General features: G+C 40.0%; 1 non-coding gene across 1 annotated transcript; it reads left to right on the top strand.

Annotated features, from left to right (window-relative positions):
• The first annotated feature begins 460 nt into the window (after nt 1-460).
• On the top strand, nt 461-534 carry trnat-cgu (transfer RNA threonine (anticodon CGU)). Its single transcript has one exon. It is a non-coding gene; the product is annotated as a tRNA-Thr (tRNA).
• Nucleotides 535-9,321: the final 8,787 nt, after the last annotated feature.

Here is a 9,321-nt window from a genome sequence, read left to right on the forward strand (position 1 = left end):
TCAGCCTTTAAGGTGTGGTGCGTTTCTAACATTTTAGGCATCTGTCCATCCCATTTTGCTTCTTTCTTTCATTGTGCAGTGCAGGCTCAGATACTAGGGGTACTCTACAATAAAGCCGATGACTTAATTGAGCTGTTTTAAATAAGGGAGAATAGAAAGCGGTGAAGGGCCTAGTGGGCTTGAGGAATGACTCGTCGGCAACCTGGGGTTTTGGGGAAAAGTGACTGCCACCTATTGTTGAGATCACGCCTTTTGGATTTGTCGTACAAGAGCCTCTTTATGCATGTGCAAAGTAACTGAGTAGAAAGCATAGTAGATTTTGAAATTGTATAGCTTTGAGGCGTAATGAATAGTGCGACAAATAGAGTTAAACAACCTCTTTGCTTGCCATTTTTAGACTCGCTGGCTTTTTTTTTTTTAGTATTTGTGTGCAAAAACGTCCTGCCTTCTTTTTAGCGTTGGCGCTGTGGCTTAGTTGGTCAAAGCACATGTCTTGTAAACAGGAGATCCTGGGTTCAAATCCCAGCAGTGCCTAATGTACAGGTGCCAGGGTGGCTTTTTGTTAAGAGTGCATGCAGCGCTACAGTTGTTAGTTATTTTTTCTTTTTTCGATTAAAAAATTAGCCCCTGTCAAGGTCGTTTGGCGCTGTAGCTTAGTTGGTCAAAGTGCCTGTCTTGTAAACAGGAGACCCTGGAATCAAGTTCCAGCAAAAGTGACTATCAGCTATTGTTGAGCTTAAGCCTTTTGGATTTGTTGTACAAGAGCCTCTTTATGCACACACACACACACACACACACACACACACACACACACACACACACGTGATATGGCTGAAAAAAATGTAAACAGGGATTTTGACAAGTTATTGACTATAATGAGATTTTAAATACAGTATGTCGAGACCAGTTGTAATTTGCATATGTTGCCATATATCATGCCATATATCAACTTTCTATATGGGACTTGCAGTGAGAAAAAATGACAGTAAACCTACATTATGATGGAATGAGAATTAGCCACTAAATCAAAAAGTTACGAATTGCCATGAGATTGCGTTGGAATAAACTTAGTGTATCCACTGTCTGTACTGTTCCCTCTACACTTATGTATAAACCATTATGAAACCAATGATCCATCAAATGCAAGACTTCTCAAAGGAAATGAATGCAGCATGCAGAGTATTGAACACTAGAGAGTCTGTGTTTAAAGTAGTGAATGTTTCGAGTTTTGAAAATTGATAACAGGGTTCTGAAATTTGTGGCAAAACAAATAAAAAAAAAACTGTAATCTGGGGTTGCCACAGTGGAATGAACCGCCAACTTATCCAGCGTATGTTTTACACAGCAGATGCCCTTCCAACCACAACCCATCTCTGGGAAGCATACACACTTATTCAGAGACTCATACACTACAGTCAATTTTATCATACTCAATTCACCTGTACTTCTTGCTGTAAGATAAGGTGCAACCCAACTATGCCTCCGCATCACCCATTAGCAGGGCTCGAAATTAACCTTTTTGCTTGGTAGCACCGGTGCTCCGAACTTTAAAAATTTAGGCGCGTCAGCCAAAATGTAGTCGCACCCACCAATTATAAGCATCATTACTACAAGTTTTATACAAACATATTAATTGCATTTGAAATCAACAGTATAAATGCAAGTATGAGGAAAATATGTCTCATTCCGTTATCTCAAGAAAATACATTTTTATAACATAACTGAGTGTCCAAAACATACACAGAGCACCCACCGGCCCTGCACGCTCTGCTTGACATGAATAAATCTGTTAACAATATAACTGTGCTGTTCTCACAGGTGCTGTCTGATATTGCACTGATGCTTTTGACATATACTGTACCTTATTATATGCATAAGTGATGTTAATAGCAATACCAGTCTTTTCATGAGTAGCAATATTAGTTTACCCAGTGTAAGCCCGTTTGCGATGGTGTACGTGGTGTTAAATTACATATACATATAGCTGCCACTTGCACGGCGGACAGCATCTGGCGATTAAATGAAGGATTAAACTGAAGTTCTTATGCTAGATGTGGCAAATAGTTACCTGAAAATTCCATCCTACAGCGGGACTTGAAGCCAATTGAAGTCTTTTATCCACTCATCGAAAAGTGTAGATGTTGGATTAACATTCAGCACATGGTCACTAGTAAGATGTGTCATCATTTGTAACTTTAGATGCCATGGTTTCTAAAACAAAATCTGTCAGTGTTATCTTCATTCTCATCCTCAGCGCTTTACATTTCTCTGTCATCCCAAGCCAGAAGGCATTGACTGAGTGATTGACAGCTGATATTTCAGTGCTAGAGCAGTGGGCCAATAAGAACAGCGCGACAGCGGGACAAGCATTACGGACTTGGCTTTGTTTACTGCAGCAAGCTGACATGACAACTGTTTTAAACCATTCCTGAGCGCTGCGTTTCCCGTTTCAAGTGCAGAGATGCATTCAGCATGAATGTCTCCCGAATCTGCGCATGTGGTGAACATTTTGCACAGTAAAAACTGGTCGCACACAACACATTCATGCACTCGCGCAAATGCTCCCAAATATATTTTGAGGTTGCATAGATAAAATTTCGGGCACATATGTGACCAAAATCGTCGCAATTTCGAGCCCTGCTGTACTAGTGTCTTTTTTCATGTTACTTGTGCTTATTTTTCAGATATCTTCTAAATTAAATACTTGTGCTATTAATTAAATACTACAGTTTTCAAAATATACTAGTGCTTACTCATTAGACACTGGTTTATTTTATTAGATACTAGTACTTATTCATTAGATAGTACTTATTAAATATATTGTTTTTATTTATTAGTTACTAGTACTAATTTTAATAGTTACTAGTAACTATTCTGTTGTTTAGGTCTTGTTTTTGGTCTAAAACATTGGACCATGTTTACACAAAGATGGCTGAAGCCTATGCTGTGACCCCCCTCCCCCACCTGGGTCAGTCAGATCACCTTTCTTTGTTCCTTACCCCCAAATACTCACCCCTCATCAACCGTGTGAAGCCATCAGTGAGGACCATCAAAGTGTGGCCAGCGGTGGTAGACTTCACACTCCAGGACAGGTTTAAACACACAGACTGGGGTATGTTTGCTTCCCAGGCCACACATGGCTTTCACACAGACACTGACAGTTACACTTCCTCTGTTCTGGAATATATCAACACCACCATAGACAGTGTTACAACCCAGAAAAAAATCACCACATATCCGAATCAGAAGCCATGGATGAACAAGGAGGTGCGCCTCCTGCTGAAAGCATGCAACACTGCCTTCAGATTAGGCGATGCACAGGCCTACAGCACTTCCAGGGCTAATCTGAAGAGGGGCATCAAAAAGGCCAAGCACTGTTACAAGGTAAAGCTAGAGGAGCACTTTTCCAACTCTGATCCTTGGCGCATGTGGCAGGGCATCCAGGCCATCACCAACTACACACCCAGCCAGTCCACACCCACAGACGTCTCCTTCCTGAACGAGCTAAATGACTTTTATGCCCGCTTTGAAAGAGACAATAAAGAACCCTACACCAGGATCACTTCCTCTACTGACCATTCACCTATCACACTCACCTCCACAGAAGTACACACCGCACGAGTCGGATCAATGTGCGTAAAGCTGCTGGACCAGACGGTATTCCTGGGCAAGTCTTCAAAGCATGTGCAGAACAGCTCACTGGGGTATTCACAGACATTTTCAACCTGTCGCTTAACCTAGCAGCTGTGCCAACATGCTTTAAAGCCACCTCTATTGTGCCAGTGCCCAAACACTCCAGCCCAACATGCCTGAATGACTACCGCCCTGTAGTACTCACACCCATCATCATGAAGTGCTTCGAGCGGTTGGTCCTGGCACATCTAAAAGACTCTCTGCCATCCACACTGGACCCACATCAGTTTACTTACCGTGACAACAGGAGCACAGAGGATGCAGTCTCTATAGCACTGCACTCTGTACTCACACACCTGGACAATAAAAACACTTATGCACGAATGCTGTTTGTGGACTTCAGCTCAGCATTCAACACTGTCATACCCTCCAAGTTACTGATCAAACTAAGAGACCTGGATATCGACACATCACTATGCAACTGGATTATGGACTTTCTGACTAACAGACCTCAGAACGTTAGATCAGGTCACATCTGCTCCATCAGCGTCACACTCAACACTGGTGTACCACAGGGCTGCTGAGCCCCTTCCTCTACTCCCTTTTTACCATCAACTGCAGGGCTGTGAATAGATCCACCACCATCATCAAACTTACAGATGACACCACAGTGATTGGTCTAATCAGCAACAATGATGAGACGGCCAACAGGGAGGAGATACAGCATCTGGCCACTTGGTGCACCGACAATAATCTGCTCCTTAACACCAACAAGACCAAGGAGCTCATTGTGGACTTCAGAAAGGGACGAACAGGCTCACATGATCCCATACACATCAATGGGATGGGCGTTGAGCCTGTCTCATCCTTCAAGTTTTTGGGGACCCACATCTCAAAGGACCTTTCCTGGACCACCAACACCTCCAGCCTGATCAAGAAGGCTCACCAGCGCCTATTCTTCATGAACCAGAAGAAGAACCAGCTTTCATCAGCCATCTTGGTGAACTTCTACCGCTGCACAATAGAAAGCATCCTGACCAACTGCGTCACAGTCTGGTATGGAAGCTGCTCTGTTGCTGAGGGAAAGGCACTGCAGCGGGTAGTGAAAACTGCCCAACGCATCACAGGGACCACACTGCCAGCCATAGAGGACATCCAAAGGAAACACTGTCTGCGCCAAGCATGCAGTATTCTGAAGGACACCTCTCACCCCGCTCACAGACTGTTTTCTCTCCTGCCCTCCGGCAGGCGCTTCAGGCTCCCCCGGACAAAAACCAGCAGACTGAGGAACAGCTTTTTCCCCAGAGCTGTCTCCCTCTTGAACTCTGCCCCTCACTGAATCTTTAATCATGCTTATCTGCACACTATTTATTATTAGTAGCAACCTGTACATATATTCATATATTGTAACATATACACTTGTAATTATGCTTATGTATCTGCACACTACTGATTATTAATAGCAACCTGCACATATATTCATATATTGTATATCTGTTAATAGCTAATCCAACCTGTATATAATGTTCATAGTACATCCATCTGTAAATATCACTATCATTTTTCTATAACTGCACTTTATAACTTATACCTGTATCCTGCACTTGCTGCTATTGCACTGCTGGTTCGACCTAAACTGCATTTTGTTGCATTGTACTTGTACATGTGTAATGACAATAAAGTTGAATCTAATCTAATATATATAAATAATTTGTAAAGTATTTTCATATATCTGTGATGATAGGTTAAAACAGCATGAGGAATAAAGGTGTTCAATTACTCACTTCTGCGTGAGAATGACCTGAAACTCTGAGCGATGGCCAAGATCCAGCTGCTGCAAGACAGTCTGACTCCAGGACACATGCGAGGCTTTGCACTTGGTACAGATGAGGGTTTCTGTAACCATGTTGTACATCCTGTCGATGTCCAGAACCTGCCGTGCCCTTTTGTGCAGACCTCCACCTGTCAGCTGATGCTGTCCACATGCAGGATTAGGGCAAAGGACTTTGACCCTCCACAGCTTGTATGGCATCCACAGAAAAAGTGAATGACAGAAAAAACCTGTCTGAAGTTGGAGCCTGATTGTATGTAAGTGCAGGCTGTGGAGGGTAATACCAGAGCTGGAGGTTGTCTCGAAGCTCTGGCTTTCCTTTGGACCCCATTTAAAAAAGCCTGCTGGCAATCTACTTGTGGTCCTCTGGTGGCAAGGTTTCAGCCCAAAGGCGCGGAAGTGGAACAGCTGATGGAGCTTGCAACAATGACCCAGAAGGTGAAGTCTGTGAAGGAAAATAGATAAAACCTTTAGTCTGGTAATGTAAATGCACCTTACATATTTGAGAGAGTACCCTTACATGATGTTATTATGATTATAATCTAAATACCTTTGATTTTAAATGATTGTTTTTAAATACCTTATGATGTTTTTCAATTCCAAAAATCATTAATAGAATTTCACCAATAAACATTTTCTTTAAAGAAGCAAAAGTATTTTCCAATATAGTTTTTTCTCTTTTTCCTTTCTACTTCTTTTCCATCCATTTTCTTTTGTTTTACAACTGTGAACATAAAATATCAACAACAGAAGGCATATTTTTTGTGATTCTTTGCTTTATTTTTTCCTCTATTTATTTTGTTAACATTTATACATATATCAAGCTTAGATAATTAACATCAAGTCAATTTAATTGGCTGGTCTTAAAACCACTTTGTGTGAATTCAGCTGGGGCAGCAAATATGCAAACCAAATTACCTTTTTTTGGACAGAAAATATGAAATTACTTACTGAGACAATGCCGGACGGCTCTGTGGAACTGGTCACTGCCGTAGTGGATGTGAGGACGGGGGCAGAAACTTGAAGGTCCTGTGTCTGTACAAACAAGCAGTATAACACAGTGCATTTTGTAAATATATATCTATAAGTAACATTAACTAATCAGAATTTTTTGCAACCATTACTTTATTTGAACATTAATGTATAAAATACATTGGGAATGAATGATTGCTGCTAAACTGTAAAATTTTGTCACAGCGCTTCTATGCAGAACAAAAAGTTTAAAGAATGGTGCTTATTTTTAATATATATGTTTTTATGCAGTAAAAGAATACTACAGAGATGTTTTATTGAGATTTAATGTGACTGTACTTAACAAAAATACGAATTTACGTATAAAAAAAATGCTTATACCTAATTCTCTAAGAAAGCTATGTGGATTATGACAATACTTACAGCCGTGCTTGGTGTAGAAGCACTACACACTGCTGAACTGGGCTGAACGTCAACCTGTGATGGTATTCTAGCCACACTAAGATTTGGCTTTGCTGCAGCAATGTGGGATCTGGAAAATCTTGGTTTGGTGAACTCAAAAAGGGCAAGACAAAAAGCATTTCATTAAAAACACTGTGTTCACAATGGCGAAATGTACACTACTGTTCAAAGGTTTGCGATCAGCTCAATGTATTTTTTTAATGTTTTAAATATGTTTATCAAGGCTACATTTATTTGATCTAATATTTAGTAAAAACTGGAATAATGTGAAATAATAATATAGGCAAATTAAATAAATAAAGAATAATTTATTCAAACAATTCAAATCAAATAAAATCGATTTAATTTATGAGCAAATCAAACACAATAGAATTCTTGTTATATATGATTAATATTAAGCTTTTATATTTTAACAATAATAATTTTTTTGAACATTAGTGTATATCACATTACATTTTAAGCAATTAGAAACTACCACCTAATTTAAACTAATTTACTCAATTTATTTTAAGCAGGTCTCTAGCAACACCTCAACTTTTTTATTGCTTTTTGTTCTTTTCTCTCCTATGTTTGAACTTTGAACTGAACTTTGAACACCTTGAACACTTGAAACACTGAAATTGTCATTTCTTTTGATTTTTAAAAAAATGTACCATTGACAATTGCGGTGAAATTTTTGATGCCACTGGTGGAGTAGATGGGGGCTGGGCCTCAAGTTGTCTCGTCTCCATCACCTCCTGAGCAGGTACAGTAGGGGCAGGTTGTTGCACCATTTGTGCAGGAGCAGCAGAAGCAGTACTCTGCTAAAAATAATCACAAAAATACATATAATCATAAAAAGGACAGCCATTCTAGTAAATAAAAATAAACACATATTGATTCAAAAATTTACCTTTTGAGTGTGAAAACCACATGTGCATTTCAGCACATCTTCAAGCAAGGTCCTCTGCCCACGAGATTGCAATGGACATTTCTCAATCTGAAAAAATCATGAAAAATATAATAAATAATTTTACACAATACAAAAAACTTTTATAACTAAACAAGAATTTTAACTCAATGACTCCCTTAATGAAGCACACAATAGCTCTGTAAATTAATTTATCACTGTTTTTAGGGTGTGCAATATTTATTTATTATGTAATTGTACAGTTTGTATCTCTAAAAACGAAAAGAAGAATAAGAGGAACTGGACAGGAACATTTCAGGCCTTAAAACCACATGCTGTGTACTGTACACTCATAATTCATTCCCCCACCTTTTCAGATCTCTTTCATAAACGGTCAAACTTACTAAATTATTCGACGTAAATCTCAAAATACATGAAATTTAAAACACTTTAATATTTAAAAACAAGTATGACATATTTTACACAGATACTTTACTGAATGTACTGAAGCCTAACAAGTTAACGTAACTCTGTTAAGCAAATTTCAACAAACGTTATATCATGTAAACGAAATACACACCCTTTAATAAATCTCTTGCCACTTTCTTTGTTGAGGAGCTGGCCTGTTGCCCTCATTTGATGGCCAAACTCCTGTGCTTGCAAACTTTTTCAGACGTGAAATCCAATCAGCGTCTGACATAGCTTTATGAGATTTTTCAGACATTTTTGCTCCTATAAATAAAAGGTTTTGGATTAAAGTATTCAAATTTGAAATACAACACACTAAAACATTAACAGTTACCTTGTAATCAGGTGCTTAAATGTATCGCAGCTGGCTGCCGTATGGAGTAGACTTCAAATGCCTTGAGGTGTGCTCAAATAGAGACAGTACTGTGGTTGACAGGAAGGTGGGAGTGCTTCCTAAGCTGGTATTAAGCAGCTCTCTTTAAGCAGAGAAATTAGCTCAGCAAGGTAGCATGGCCGAGCGGTCTAAGGTGCTTGATTAAGGCTCTAGTCTCTTCAGGGGCGTGGGTTTAAATCCTACCACTGCCAGGCAGTCCTTTTAGGATGTTTGAGAATGACCTCTCTGCTTTAGCAAACAGACTTGCAAAGTAATTCTGCATGCTTCCACTCACATCCAAACGTAGACTCCTTGGCCAAAGTTGAAGGGCTTCACTAGGAAGCTCGGCGTCCTCTCTGCTTCCGTAAAATTGGGCAGAAAAGGGACCACTGCATGGAGTCATCTGGAATAGCGTAGCCAAGGGATCTAAAGCGCTGGATTTAGGCTCCAGTCCCTTTGTGGGTGTGGGTTCGAATCCCATCCGCTGCCAGGCAGTCCTTTTAGGATGCTTGAGAATGACCTCTCTGCTTGAGCAAACACACTTGCAAAGTGATACTGCACGCTTCAGCTCACATCCAAATGTAGACTCCTTGGCCAAAGTTTAAGGGCTTCACTAGGAAGCTCTGCGTCTTCTCTGCTGTTCTGCTTCCGTAAAATTGGGCAGAAAATGGACCACTGCATGGATACATCAAG

This window comes from Danio rerio, chromosome 4 (genome assembly GCF_052040795.2).
Source record: "Danio rerio strain M-AB ecotype USA chromosome 4, GRCz13ab, whole genome shotgun sequence".
Taxonomy (NCBI): domain Eukaryota; kingdom Metazoa; phylum Chordata; class Actinopteri; order Cypriniformes; family Danionidae; genus Danio; species Danio rerio.